General features: G+C 38.7%; 1 protein-coding gene across 1 annotated transcript in view; it reads right to left on the bottom strand.

Moving 5' to 3' along the window:
- Positions 1–14,643, bottom strand: part of enah (ENAH actin regulator) — a 175,063-nt gene that overhangs the window by 111,361 nt on the left and 49,059 nt on the right. The window lies entirely within an intron of this gene.

Below are 14,643 nucleotides of genomic sequence, written 5' to 3'. Positions count from 1 at the left end.
CAATCCGACTCTGCTTTAGCCTTTTTAGGAAAAAAGCTGAACCCAGATAAACAGATGAGTGGGGTCAGACTGGATCTGCACACGTCTGAGTGTGATCTCACAGTTTTCAGCCGACGTCATCCTCAAAGAAGACGCGCTCATGACTCTGCACATAGTAATGGAATGAGGACGGTTTCAGTGATGTAAGTCCGGATGAAAAAAATCCATCAAAACTATGAGTGCCTGGACGTGTGTGAGTCCCAACACACACACACACACACACACACACACACTTTCCACATGTCAGTGCTGAGCCAAAGTGGAAACTATTCTGTACAATCACTCACTCACACATTCCTCAAAGCCTTAGATGAGGGGAGACACACACACACACACACACACACACAGCTCAAATCCATTCACCTGTCCATATGGAAGCCTCATGAAATAATTCCAAAGCTGCTTTCCTGTGTCAACAACAAAGAAGGTGCACACGTGAACAGTTTTCTTTACCCTCCCAGTCCTTTTACAGCTGAAATCATCAGGAATCCCATTACTGTGGGTATCCAGGTCACAGCTTCACTTCAAAGACTCTTATTTAAATGCCCACAATTCCAGATTCAAAGACGCATTAAGAGCAGCAAAGAATCTGCTTTATCTGCAACAAGAACCATCAAAGTAATGCCTCTTATTTGGAGCGTCTCTACACTGTATTTAGTGCAGGGAGAAAGATCAGAGGAAGGGAGATAGAGCACAGAGGTCACAGGTCATGAGTTGATTAGTGCACAGTAAGCGTGGCCTTAACTTTGACATTGTATGGATTTCACAGCCTGCGATATCCAGTTAAAATGTGAACTGCAGACCTGGTGGTCACTCATTCATGCTCCATATCTAATTTATCCTCTAGGGGGCGATGGAGGAGCTGGAGCCCATCTCAGCTGACGCCTGTTCATTTCAGGGCTCAGGCACACAGACAAACATTAGCTTAAACTGGTACGGTGCATGTCATGGAGTACCTGGAGAGAGCTCATGCAGACACACAGAGAAATGGACACCTACACTGAGGTCAAAGCCGGGACCTTTTTACTGTGAGAGAATAAGTTGGAACCACTCTACCTGTTCTGTGTCATCCTAAAAGTATCATGTTGTGGGTAAAATGATCTTGTCTGCTTGGTTCTGCTCTAAATTATGTAAATAGGATATCTGCTGTTGTTGTTTCAGGTACATGCTCTTTACACAAAACAATAGAAACTGCTAGCTAAAAATCAGAGCTTTATTAAATCCTCACTAAGAAAGTCCTTAAAAAAAATAGTTCCAAAGTCCCTGTATGTCAGCGTCATGTTCAATGTGAATCAGTCCCCAGGTGAATGTGTGAGGTTGTCAGGTTCTGTGGTCTGGATGCAGATCAATCTAACAATAAAAGTGGGTGGGACTTTGACTGGAGGAGAACTCACCTAATTCAATCAAAGTCCAGATATGACTTCTATCAGTGATCAATAGGAACTATATTGATGTCTGTAACTATTTACACATTATAAACCATCCAAATATGGACCATCAGAAGGAAAAGCACATTTTTATTACTTCAAAAATTCATAAAAAAAATTCAAAACTTCAAATTTCTCAAAACTGTGAATATACTTTGTAGACATTGTCTCATTGAAGATACACATAAAATTAGAAATGAACCCTAGGCTTGTACTAGCCTATCGCCACATCGCCATTGGCGATGCATTTTCCTGGTTGGCGAAGTTGTTTTCAACCCGTGCAGTAGGGCTGCTCGATTATAGGAAAAAAAAATAATCACGATTATTTTAGCAATAATTGAAATCACGATTATTAAAAACGATTATTTGTTAACCTTAAAGTTGTTTATTTTTTTTCTAGCAAAACAATGTAAAATATACTCTTTAAACATAAATAAAGCTTTTAACCACTAAAACAAAGTATGTTCACTTTTGTACGAAACAAAAAAATCTTTGAATGCAATAAGTGTACTGTAAATTCAAGTATGTTTCCTTTTGTAAATAAATAGTGCACTGTAATTAAACTGCTATAGACCTGCCATAGAACTGCAGCAATAAAAAAAAAAAAAAAAAAAAAAACTCACGTAAAGTGCAAATTATAAATTCCAGTATGTTCAATGTAGTATGAAACAGTAAATTTAGTGGCATGCCGTGAGGTTTCAGTTCAGGCCTTCTGTATACATCAGCCATCTAGAATACGCACGCTAGGGTTGTACGGGTTAGGGTTAGGTTAATACGGGAGTTGCAGCGTAAAGAGATTCGGAGACTGAAGATTGCATTGCGGGCGAAGTTGTAAACGGAGTTGTTTTTATGTGTTTTAGTTTTTCATAATATTATGATAAAGGTGGCGGTGGTTAAACTTTAAATGGTTACAAAGGTTTGTTGCGTTACCGGTCGGTGCGGACACAACTACGAAACACTTTGTGCACGTGCTGTGTTTTTGCTCTTCGTCTTCTTCATCAAACCCAAAGTGATTCCATACAATTGAATTTGACTTGCCTTTTTTGTTTACCAAGCACTTCTGCTGTGATTCTCTTGCCGTTTTTCCAGGTCGCTAGGTACAACTGTCCTCTTGGGGTGGACCTGCCGGCTAGCTGGCAGCAGTAGCTTAGAGGGGGGCGGGGCAGAGCAGCTCATGGGAGCTTGCGTGCGCGTGAATTAAACAACTCAAAATTAATAATCGTTTTTTCTCGATTACATAATTTTTGTAATCGTTGCGTGTAATAATCGAAATCGTAATCGAATTTCGATTAATTGCACAGCCCTACCGTGCAGCCACCGTGGCGAAGGTATTTTTTAGTAAAATCAACCAACTTACATCTCTGATCAAAAATGTCCGAGCGATAACCAAGGAAAATAACAAATGCGGTCTCCACTACTGAAGAGCGCTGCCGAGAGCGATCCAACTCACCCGAACGTTTCTGATTTTTTACGAATTCACACTGCACACAGAGGGGTACGGAGCGGTGCAGACCGCCACCAGCAGAAGTGAAAATCAAACTTCTGGCCCATTTCTCTTTTCTCTTCCTGCTGAAGCTTCGCTTTTAAACCTTACCAGTGAAAACGCTGCAATATTAGTATCACATTAGTGTTACCTCTGTCGTCTCCATGTTTGTAATTACTGACTTTCTTCTTCTCAAAAAACTTTCCTCTTCTTCCTTGTATTTGTCCAGAATGGTTAATTCAGAGCGGCGCCCCCTGGTGGATTTATTGAGAAACGCTCATTCCAACACATTAAATGTCAGTAGCAGCACTTTGTTCCAGTCAGACTAATGATAACGACAATAAAGCACATTTACAAAAGGAACTAAGAACTGGAATGGGATTATTAAGGACTAGTGTTGGTACTCTGTATTGGCAAGTACTCAAATGTAAGTACTCATACTCGTACTCGTACTCGGTCTGGAGAAAAGTGGCATCGGTGCATCCCTACTGTATGGTATCATACTCATATCATCATATGAGTATGATATCATATCATACATACAATAAATTTATTTTATATTGAATCTCATGAACATCAGTGGTCAGCATAATTGTATTTATAAGTCTATCATTTATTGTTTTGTTATACATTAGATTAGAAATAAAAATAGTTTAGATGAAAATGTTGACTTAAGTTGATTTTTTATGATTTTTTTTGTATGAAACTGAAACCAGATTGAACATATTTTTAAGCTCAAAATGCACCAGAATGCAGGAAAAAGACTTCATTTTTCCCAACATTTCCTGGGGGAGCTATGCTTGTCGCCGCAGTCTGCTACGTACCCTGCTGCAGGGACCCAGACTGGACCCAGACTGGACCCAGACTGGACCCAGACTGGCTGTGGCTTTTTGTGGCTCCACTCATTTCTAATAATGTAGCCACAGTGGCTGTATCTTTCATTTTCCTAGCGAAAGCACAGGAACCCAACCAGTAGTTTTGGAGAAGAAGATATTTGAAGAAACTGATAATGAAGATGACAAAGATGATGATGAAGACGATGGACACATTGCCCTCACAAATACACAATTCCACAAAAGCAGGTTGAGAAAAAAAACAAAAACACCCGTGCATCACTAGCGCAAGGCCAAGGCTGAAGGAAGAAGACGACTCAGATTATTTCTACTAGTACTTTCTAATGTGTAACTGCCTGTTTCTCACTAATGTTTTTTATAGTTATTTTCTCTCCTTTTGTCTTATAATTCTTCTTATATGTGTACATTCAGTGTTGCTCTGCTACTGGAACCTTCATTTCCTGAGAGCACTGCCCGAGAGATCAATAAAGTTCAATGTATTGTAATCTAATGTAATGTAATCTAATGTAATCTCATGGTCTGGTGGTAGTAAGAGGACAGAAGCTGTTAGGCAGCATCTCCAATACTTTCTCTCTCACTGTTCCTTTTGGGTGTTTCAGTTTAACACAGTATAGACATTTAGCATGTTTAGCAGCCAATCATTGAAACAATTGTCTGAAGCTTGGACTGTGTGGTTCACACCACGCAGATCACCACACAGAACCAATAATGGGTGGAAATGAGCTCCTGGGTCCGGTGCTGTCATGTGGTGGGATTTTAACACCATCGAGTGAGTGATGGAGAGCGAGCCTCACGTCCGGAGGATTGTCAGGTCGGCAGATGACGACGACTGGAAGTGGCGCCACCGAGAGCAGCTGTCAGGACAGAAATACAGTAGAAAAACAGTGGGGTGAAAGGGGAAACCCTGCTGCCTTCCTGACACTTCTGTATGCGGCTCACTGCACTGCACAAGGGGGGGGTGAGAAGAAGGGCAAAGTGACAAGAAAAGGAGCTGAGGGGAGAGGGAACGAGGCAAAATATGCTAATGTTGCAGGAGGAGCGATGAGGGAGCAAGACAGGAGAAACTAAAGAGAAAAAAAGAAGAAGAGAAGAGGGAAGTGCCTGAGGCTGAGCTGTTTTAGTGTGGCTCATGTTCCAAGGACAATCCTGACTAAACCATTACATATTACAGAGCAGTGGGTTTGTCCACGGAGCCAAACACATCACATCACAATCACATACTAAAATAAAACTATATACTGCCTGGTAAAAACCACACTCTTTTCATTATATTTTGCACAATTACTCTGTTTTTACAGGGTTCCTGCAGGTTTCTACAAGTTAAATTTAGACTTTTTCAGACCTATACTGGCAAAAATTTGTGACTCCTAGAATTTAGGAAAAAGGCATTTATTTACTCCAACGCTTTGATTCCCATCATTCCGAGTCACTTCTCACCGGGGTCTGCAAAGTTCGTGATAACTGGTCCCTAACTTCAATATAAATTGTCAGGTTGGAACAGGAGGAGACCTCAGGGAAGACCTAGGACATGTTGGAGGGACTATGTCTCTCAGCTGGCCTGGGAACGCCTTGGGGTCCCCCCGGAAGAGCTGGAGGAGGAGTCTGGGGAGAGGGAAGTCTGGGCATCCCTGCTTAGACTGCTGCCCCCCACGACCTGGCCCCGGACAAAGTGGAAGAATGAATGGATGGAGGTTGGAACGGGTGGAACTGAGTCGAGTGTCTTTGCATTTTGGACATTTAACAGACACATTTAAACATAATACAGCGAACAAGTTTATGACAACATAACTTAAGACCGGCCATATCAAATTACTATCTTTTAAAGACTTTTTTAAGGTATTAAATACAGATTTGTAAATTCAAGACTTTTAAGACTTCTTAAGACCCTGCGGGACCCCTCCTGTTCAAGCAGGTTTTTAATTTCCTAACTGACCCAGGGCTGTGACAAACTGATTGCACTTTATGTTTTTATCATATTTTAATTGCATTTTAATTGTACTTTATTTTATTTTTAATGGTATTTTAATTGTATTTCATTTGTATTTCACACTGTAAAGCACTTTGTGGCTCTGTGAAAAGTGCTCTATAAATAAGATTTACTTACTTACTTAACCCTGTACTATTCAACAGATGGAAAATATGCGACAGTAAAAGTACAACATGTACCTGTGAAAAGCATGAGTGAAACTTTCCAACAGATTTTTGTGGAAGACTGACTTCAGATAAGACTACTGCTGTAGATCTGATGTCACAGTGTTATTCTTCCATCTTCCATTTTTTGTTTTAAGCGATGACAGCCTGGTGCCACTGTGTCACTGGTGTGAATGATCCAAATCATATTTTCATTCTGTACACAAACTGAACCATGGCTCAGTTTGGTTTCATAGCTGAAGATCTAGTTTGAATCTAATTAGAAGTCTGGACCAAATGAGATGTAGGGGTTTCATATTAGACCTACATGCAGAAACAAAAGGAAAACCTAAAATGGCAGGTTAACATGACATTTATGAAAAGGACTGTTCCAAAGGACTGCAAGGAGACTCAAAATCAGTGCAATTAAATCAGAAACTCACACAATCAGCTTCACAGAAAACAACTTGGTTTTGTGAATCTGTGAGGGTCTAACGGTTCAGAACAGTCATTTTCAGTCTCTGCCATCTTGCTTTGTGTCTTTTGTGTCTGCATGCTGGTCTAGTATGAAAACAGTACAAATCTGATCAACTTTAGAGCACTTCTAAATGACTGAAAAAAAAAATTAAAATACACAAATGCATTTTATCAAAAAACGTCATACTCTGACACATATCAAATTTTAATCGCATGTTTTGCCTCTATTCAATAATAAAAAGAGGAGTTGAACTTCACAGTACAAGTTTAATTCATTCCATGACTGACCTCATTTTGCAATTTACTCATTATACAAATACATTTTCCCACTGAAATTAATAGAAATATAATTAATCCTTTCCAGCCCCAAAAACCACATAAAAATCCTTTAAGGGTTTTTCAAACAGAAAAAATGCAGTTAAAGAAAATAATTATAAAAACATAATAAAAGAGGATACAAAAGAAACAAGTGGTGCCAGGCACAACAAATCCCGCCCCTCACACATATTGTAGCTTATTTTGGCATCGATCCAGCTGATGTCATCATGTCTATGCATGTGCTGTCATATCAATTGCCTCTATATATGCGCTAAGTTTGAAGTAAATTGAAACAAAATTGATGTTTTTATAGACATGAAATTTCACCCATTATAAGTAAATGGGAGAAAAAAAGATCTAAAAAATTCAAAAGAAAAAAAAACTGAACTTTGACCTACTTTTCCCAAAATATAATGACATCTATTCTGGGTCACTGGCAATCTATAAACCCAATTAGGTCTGAATTCAACCAATCGTTTTGCTGCTAAAGTGTAAACAAACAAACTGAACCAAAAACAATACCCCTTGCCTCCCCTTTGGGGGGGGGGGGGGGGGTAATAAACTGGTTTTATAAACTTATTTACTTTAAAGATGAGACCATCTGCGCAGGAGTTAGACGATGGAGGAGGAGGAAAAAAAGGAGGAGAAGGGGAGAAGAAGGAGTAGGAAGAGGAGGAGGAGGAGCAAGAGGAGGAAGAGGAGGAGGGGAGAAGGAGGAAGAAGAGGAGAGAGGATGGAGGAAAAGACAGGAATAACAGGAGGATAGAAGAAGGAGGAGGAGGGGAGAAGAAGAAGGAGGGATAGGAGGAGGAGGTGAATGATTATTTTCTAGAAGGAGCATCTCCTTCTAGTAAAACAGTAGGTAGAATAATTTCTGGCATTTTCTCTCTCACGTCACTTAATTCGGTCGGTTCAGCTTCACTTTCTTCACGGTCCATGTTGTTGCATCTCACAATGTTGAGATGAACACGTGAACTGAACGAGTGGAGGCTGCTCCACTGAGCATGTGCAACCTCAGTGCTGACTAGTGGCGGCTGGTACGCTGAAGGGATTTAAAAACGCACCAGTTATTGTTTTTAAAGTCAAGACCACACCCAAACATACTGTGTCTGCACTTGAAAACCCTCGGCCTTCAGTCCACGCCAAAGTTTTGCACATACGGACGGATGGATGACAAACTAATGACAATACCCTGTGGCGACGGCTGAGGGTAAAAACCAGTGTGTGACACAACCTCTGATGGTGAACATCTGCACAGTCTTTACTCAGTGTGAGAGTATTGAAAAAATGGTCACAAAAAAATGTCTTATCTGGTTTTAAGTTTAAAATTGATTGGTGCTCGTAAAGCCAATTAGTGGTACAACAGTGAACTGGTACTGCCACGTTCTACTGTATATAAGTCTGGTCAGAATACTTGTACTATTTAAAAGTATGGTTAAGTAAACAAATATTTGTATTTATTGCAGAAAATACTGAAAGCATTTTCCTAAATATTAAATAAAATATTTTTATTTCCTTGTAGAAAATGGTCAATAGACAACTGGCCAGAATGAACAGTCGAGTGTTTTCCAACCTCAAATAAAGCAAGATAAGTTGTTACTCATTTTTAAACACTATTTCTTGGTGTCACATTGCCGTTGGCTGCTGTATGTCATTTGTGGAGCCAAACTTGAAGGCACTCAGCTTTAGATGGAGGCTTATGACCGTCCATCTGCCTCTGGATCACAGTCCAGGGGTTTTCAGTGGGTTCAGGTCAGATATTTGGAGGGATCTCTTCATGGTTTTTGTTAACACTAGGGGTGTGTCTTGGCAAGAATCTGGCAATACGATACAATTCACAATACTAGGATCACGATATGATATATCACGATATATCATGGTACTGTTAAAAAGGCAATTTTTTGTTTGTTTCTCTTTTTTTTTTTCTAAACGATTATTTCCTTGAAGAATTGAATTACACCAGAAATATGCACAAATGCTAAACACACTTTTATTTGATCACAACAGGATCTAATGCTACATCACAGAATTTTCCTGTGTTAAAACTTAAATCCTGTTTTACAGACACTGCAGTTTAAGATCCTGTTCAAATGTTCAGATTCTATTAGTTCAGAACTAACATTTGGAACAGTCTTCCTCTGGACATAAGGCAGGCATGCTCTGTGGATGTTTTTAAAGCAAAGCTCAAGACCCACTTGTTTACTCTGTGTTATAAGTCGTGATGTGCTTTTACTGTTAATGTTTTTATGTTTTATTGTGATTGATTTTATATCTGTACAGCACTTTGATTGAAAGCGCTTTACAAATAAATTATTATTATTATTATTATTATCAGAACAGTATTTTTGTGCAATCCCAACAAAGGAACTAACATTAATAAAAGAGTGTTGAATAATAATTAATAAAATATAAACATAAAATAAAAACAAAACAACAAAAATGAACCTCTACAATATCTGCATTTGAATAAATATGTAAAAATATCAATACAGTACTTTTTAATATCGATACAGTACTGTGAAATGAAACATTGCTATATATTGCAGAACTGATATTTTCTTACACCCCTAGTTAACGCTGTGGATCCGTGTTTCTTGCATCTGTACTTTTTACATTCATCATGTCAAGTGGCTGAAAATCAGCCTTTTCTCATTTCAAATGCTGAATCAGAAAATGCTGGGTTTTACCTCCATCTGCAGTGAATATACATCCAGGCAGTTCACTGGGGAACTTGAGCCAATCTTCTATAGGAGGATCGACTTTACTGAGTACCATTAATCTATCTGTGCTGGGCTGCAGCTACTGTATTGTATTTCATGATTCCATTGTGGATTTTGCACATTTCAAAGCAGACGTACAGATTTCCTGCAGCGTTGAGCTCTTGCGGGTGGATTTGTTTTCCCTAGAATAAACCTGCTGGTGGATGGTGATGGGTACACACATAGGAACTCCACATGGCAGGTTCAGGCTACGCAAGATTATATTATTATATATATATATACCATATTATACAGTGGAGTCTTTAAAGATGACTATGGCGGCATTTCTATGTATTTATGTCACCAGCAATGTCTATTATGCATATCTTTAAGTACTGCATGAGGAAAACACTTTGTGAATTCAGTTTTACACTCACTTTACGTACATTTGTTCAGAAAAAAATGGATTGTAACAAGAAAATGGAAAGACCTTTTTTGTGTTAATGCACACTAGGGTCAGATCAGGTCTCAGCTATCATTTCTTAAATGGGCTCATTTTTTAGCTTAAGAACTCTATTTTATGGAACTGTTTACAAAATTTCAGCATCACTTGTAGAAACAAAGATATAAAGATATAATCAGTGAGACCATTACTGAGACCTATTCACACATGTATTAAACATACAGATCAGTTATTTAGTTTAAACACAGAGGCTACTGAACAGGACATGTGTCCTGGTGTCACAACCATGTTGACAAAAATAAAGAAGATTCAATTACTAAAAGTAGAAGATGAAAAAGAAGGAAAAGAGGCTGATAAAGACATAGAAAAGAAGAAGAAAATGAAGAAAAATAAGTACAAGAAGTAGGCGACCCAGAAGATGAAAAAGAAGACAATGACAAAGAATAAGAAATGCATGAAGATGAAGATGAGGATAAAGAAGACAATGACAACAGTATAAGAGGAAGACAGAAAATAAAAAAGACAGATGGAAAAGAAGATGAACAAGATAAAGGAGTTTCTGACATCTTCTTGGATATTTCCATAAAGCTCAAAATATTCCTGACGGCTGTGGTTTTTCTCTTGTGGAATACCAAGGCACCTGGATTGGTTGATGTATTTCTTCTTCTTCCTGAAGGTCTGATGGCGGTTTCCAGCTGGTTTTGCATCTCTTTCACTGTTTATTACATGTAATGTATCCTACAGCACCAAGATACACACAAACAACACACACACACGCGCACGCACACACACACACACACACACACACACACACACACACACACACACACACACACAGCTTAGTTCATTCTTAGAATTATCTTCCTCTTTTTTTTGTAGCATTTGAGAAGGTTGCTTCAAATTCTCGTCAAACGTTTATGGAAACCTATGGATGTGTTCTTCTTACCCTGACACCCACAGACAGCACAGCGCTACCACATCAGTGGGATGCAAAACTGGACTTCTGAGCTCTTAATATCCTACTTATTCATTGACTGACACTGTTTAAAGACAAGTTTTTGGCATCAGAAAATGGATTAAAAAACAGGCTCTGTTTTGATGACAGAGGGAACTGTAATGCAAACAAGAATGACTTCCACAATTATAAAAGAAAAGCTCTGGAGTTATATTTATCTGTTATATGGTCAAATCTGGGATGACAAGATCCTGGCATGTGTTTCTCTGTAACTCTGATCAAATGTTTTCATCTGTCACTTCACTGTCTCTGACTCCCCACAAGCCTCTCCTGTACACAGCCACACACACACACACGCACACGCACACGCGCACACACACACACACACACACACACGCACACACACACACACGCACACACACACACACACACACCAAGGTTCTAATAGTTTTGGATTTTTCATTATAGTTTAGTTTTATTTAGTTTTTACTTTTTTTTTCTCTAATTCAGTTAGTTTTAATTAGTTTTTAGAGCAGGTTTGCTAGTTTTTATTAATTTTCATTATTTTCTAAATGCTTAGTTTTAGTTTTTTTTATATCTTTTCTCTTCTTCACCATTGAATTCAAATAAATCCCAGACAGGACTCTGCTGCTTTCTCCCAACTTTAGTCTACATATTTCCAGGTAGAGTGGGGACCAGAAGACAAGTAAATGACAAGTGACAAGAAGTGATGGACCGTTAAATATCATATGGTGCCGCTAGCTAAAATTGCTTAAGGGAAATAAATCGATCTCATATCAATCCAACATTGGCAAAGACGAAGGGAATTTTATCCATAATTTTTATACATTTTAGTTAGTTTTGTAAACACACAATACAGTTTCAGTTAGTTATCGTTTTTTTTCTTTTAATTATAGTTTTTATTTATTTCAGTTAACATAAATGTTTTTGTCATTTTGTTAACGATAATAACCTTGACACACACACACACAATTGTTATTTCTTGTACATATCCTATACTACCTGCATATATCCTTTATATGTTGCATATATTTCTTTTATCTGTAATATAAAGTTAGCTTTTTGTTTATTTTAGTAATTCCTTGTTGTTTTTGTATATTGTCACAATTTTGTAGTATATATTTTTAGTATGATTTTGTGTGATTTTTTTAATAGTCTTTTTGCACTTTAAGAATTTGCTGCTAAACTTAACTGATTTTCATTTCAAAGACCTATTCTATTCTATTCTGTTCTATTTTCTCACACACACACACACACACACACACACACACACACACACACACACACACACACAAAATCATGTAACTCTTGGCACCATTAGCATAATGAGGCATGTCACGATCAGGTTAATTAGGGGAGGGGATTAGAGTGTGATCAGAGGCATGGCTTAGGGAAAGAGCAGGGGAAGGGGACAACCCAGAGGTGCATGCTGGGTCATTTGGATGCTGCCATCACATGAATACAAGGAAACAGTAATTAAACCCTCATGCAATTTCACTGTGTGTCAAAACCCAAAAAGAAGAGAAAAAGGAGAAGGACGTGTGTCTGAGTTGAAGATTACAGTCGACACTTTGGGAGGGAAAGTCTGGGCACAAACACACTGAAATAATAAATGTGTCCCTCCCATCAGCCCCCCCCCCCTTATCCTTTCCAGCAGGCCGGGCAAATACAGACGCAGAGCCGGAGGATGGAGTGCATGTTTCATCAAACCAAGGTCATGGTGTGCCGCTGAAGTTACAGCCTGGGAATATTTGTGGCAGAGTTAGATGAGACTGTGCATGTGTGTGACGTGAATACTGCAGTCCTGCTGTTACTAAAGACACGAGAAATGTACCAGCAAGGGCTTCTGTAAGATGGCAAAGACACGGCTTTGTACCATTCAGATGAAGGTGACGGTTCAATAATCTGCCTTATGGCTTCATTCTGATGTAAGGACCATTCATAAAAACAGGACCAGTGTCCCTGTATGTCAGCGTCTGTTCTATCAGTTGAATGTGTTCTATGTCAGGTTCTGTTCTATGTTCCAGTCCTGTGGTCTGGATGCACATCAATCTAACTATAGGAGTAGGCGGCACTTTCACTGTCCATATATGACTTTTATTAGTGATCAATAGGAACTATATTGATAGTTCATGACACCAGACACAGCGCCTTCACAACAGCTCATGGCCAATCGACCGCTGAAATAAAAAGTACATTTTAAACATCTAGTGACGTTTCGGTCTGAGTCCCTGTTCAAATCAGATTACCAGAGTGGACACCTCTAATGTAAAGCATAAACACACTTCTGTCCAGTCACTGGGACACATTTGGTGGTGGTCTTGGATTCACACACATACTCTCAGCAGTGTAAACACAAATGGATCCAAAGACAGATGAAAGGACTGAATACTAAGGTGGGCTCCTCTGAAACACTGATGTCAAAGATCAGTAAAGTAGGGCTGCAGCTATTGATTCTTTTTGAAGTCGAGTATTCTACTGAATATTTCAGCAATTAATTGTAATCAGATTTCATCATGAAGCCGTCATCGAGAACACATTATTATAGACTCCAACAAATGCATAGCCTACGTTCTACCCAGCGCTGCTGTGTTTCTCAGTTAGTCAGAGCAAAGTAGTAAAGATGGATGCCCAAAAGAAATATTAAACATTGAAACATTACAAAATATGAGCAGGTTTTTGGACGTACACTAATAACAGTGCCAGGGTTTTCAAGAAGGTGCACAACGTGAAGGTTCTATTCTGAAGCAAAGATGCAACAGTACAACTGTTATACCTTGATGTGATTGGATAAGGTTTGCTTTTTTTCATTAGGAGGAAAAAATATTTTCTTTTGACAAGTTTTACAGAAAAAGGACCAGTGTACTTATTGATAGATGAAGCTGTTGGATTAATAAAAAACACAGGTTTGAAAAGAGACTTGCATGTGAATCAGCTGCCTCTTTAAACGTGACTCCTGGTTCATCTCAGCTTCAACAGATGATACAGAACTGACGGATATGAGCACCAGTCTGGATCAGACAACAAACACACTGCTCCTAATGCTGTCAGTTTGCACCTTTCCGTTTCATTTTGGCACGTCACAGTTATTATCCAGGTTCTTTACCTAGATATTGTTTATACTTCTGATTTATTATGTATAGTGTTTTCACTTGTGTTGTATTTTTATTGTGTGTCATGCTGCTGCTACACTGTCGTTTCCCAGTTTGGGATCAATAACGTGCATCTATCTATCTATATGTAAATGTGTATATATACATCTATACACATACACACACACACCACATGTTAGTCTGTGCTTCCAGACTACCATGTAATACTTAGTCTAATAAGTCTAAATGGATGTTTACATTTGGAAAGTCAATAACCTCACTGTGGTTTTCTGTCATGAATTAGCCTTTTCACTAATGATCATTTCTGGTAAAACTATTCGTAAAAACATTTTACCGTCAGACATATGCCTTTGGTTACCCCCCAGGTTTCAGACTGTTTTCATCTACTTTGGTCCAACTTCCTCTCCACCTACTCATAGCCCCATGTTACCTATGACTCCTGAACAACAGATGACCATTTACTCACAGAATGAAAGGTCGAACCTGCAGCAGCAGAGGCAAACCTCTGATTTTAAGAATGGTTGGGTATTCAGGAATATGAATAAAAGTAGAGTAAGAAATCCGTGAGAAACATTTTCTGCTTTTTTGGGTTCACTAATTCCTCTTTTTACAATCATGCAGGGTTAGTTGTAAGACTGTAGGAACACGTTTTTGTCAAATATCT

Source organism: Sphaeramia orbicularis, chromosome 24 (assembly GCF_902148855.1).
Source record: "Sphaeramia orbicularis chromosome 24, fSphaOr1.1, whole genome shotgun sequence".
NCBI lineage: Eukaryota > Metazoa > Chordata > Actinopteri > Kurtiformes > Apogonidae > Sphaeramia > Sphaeramia orbicularis.
This window is presented reverse-complemented; position numbering and strand designations above follow the sequence as displayed.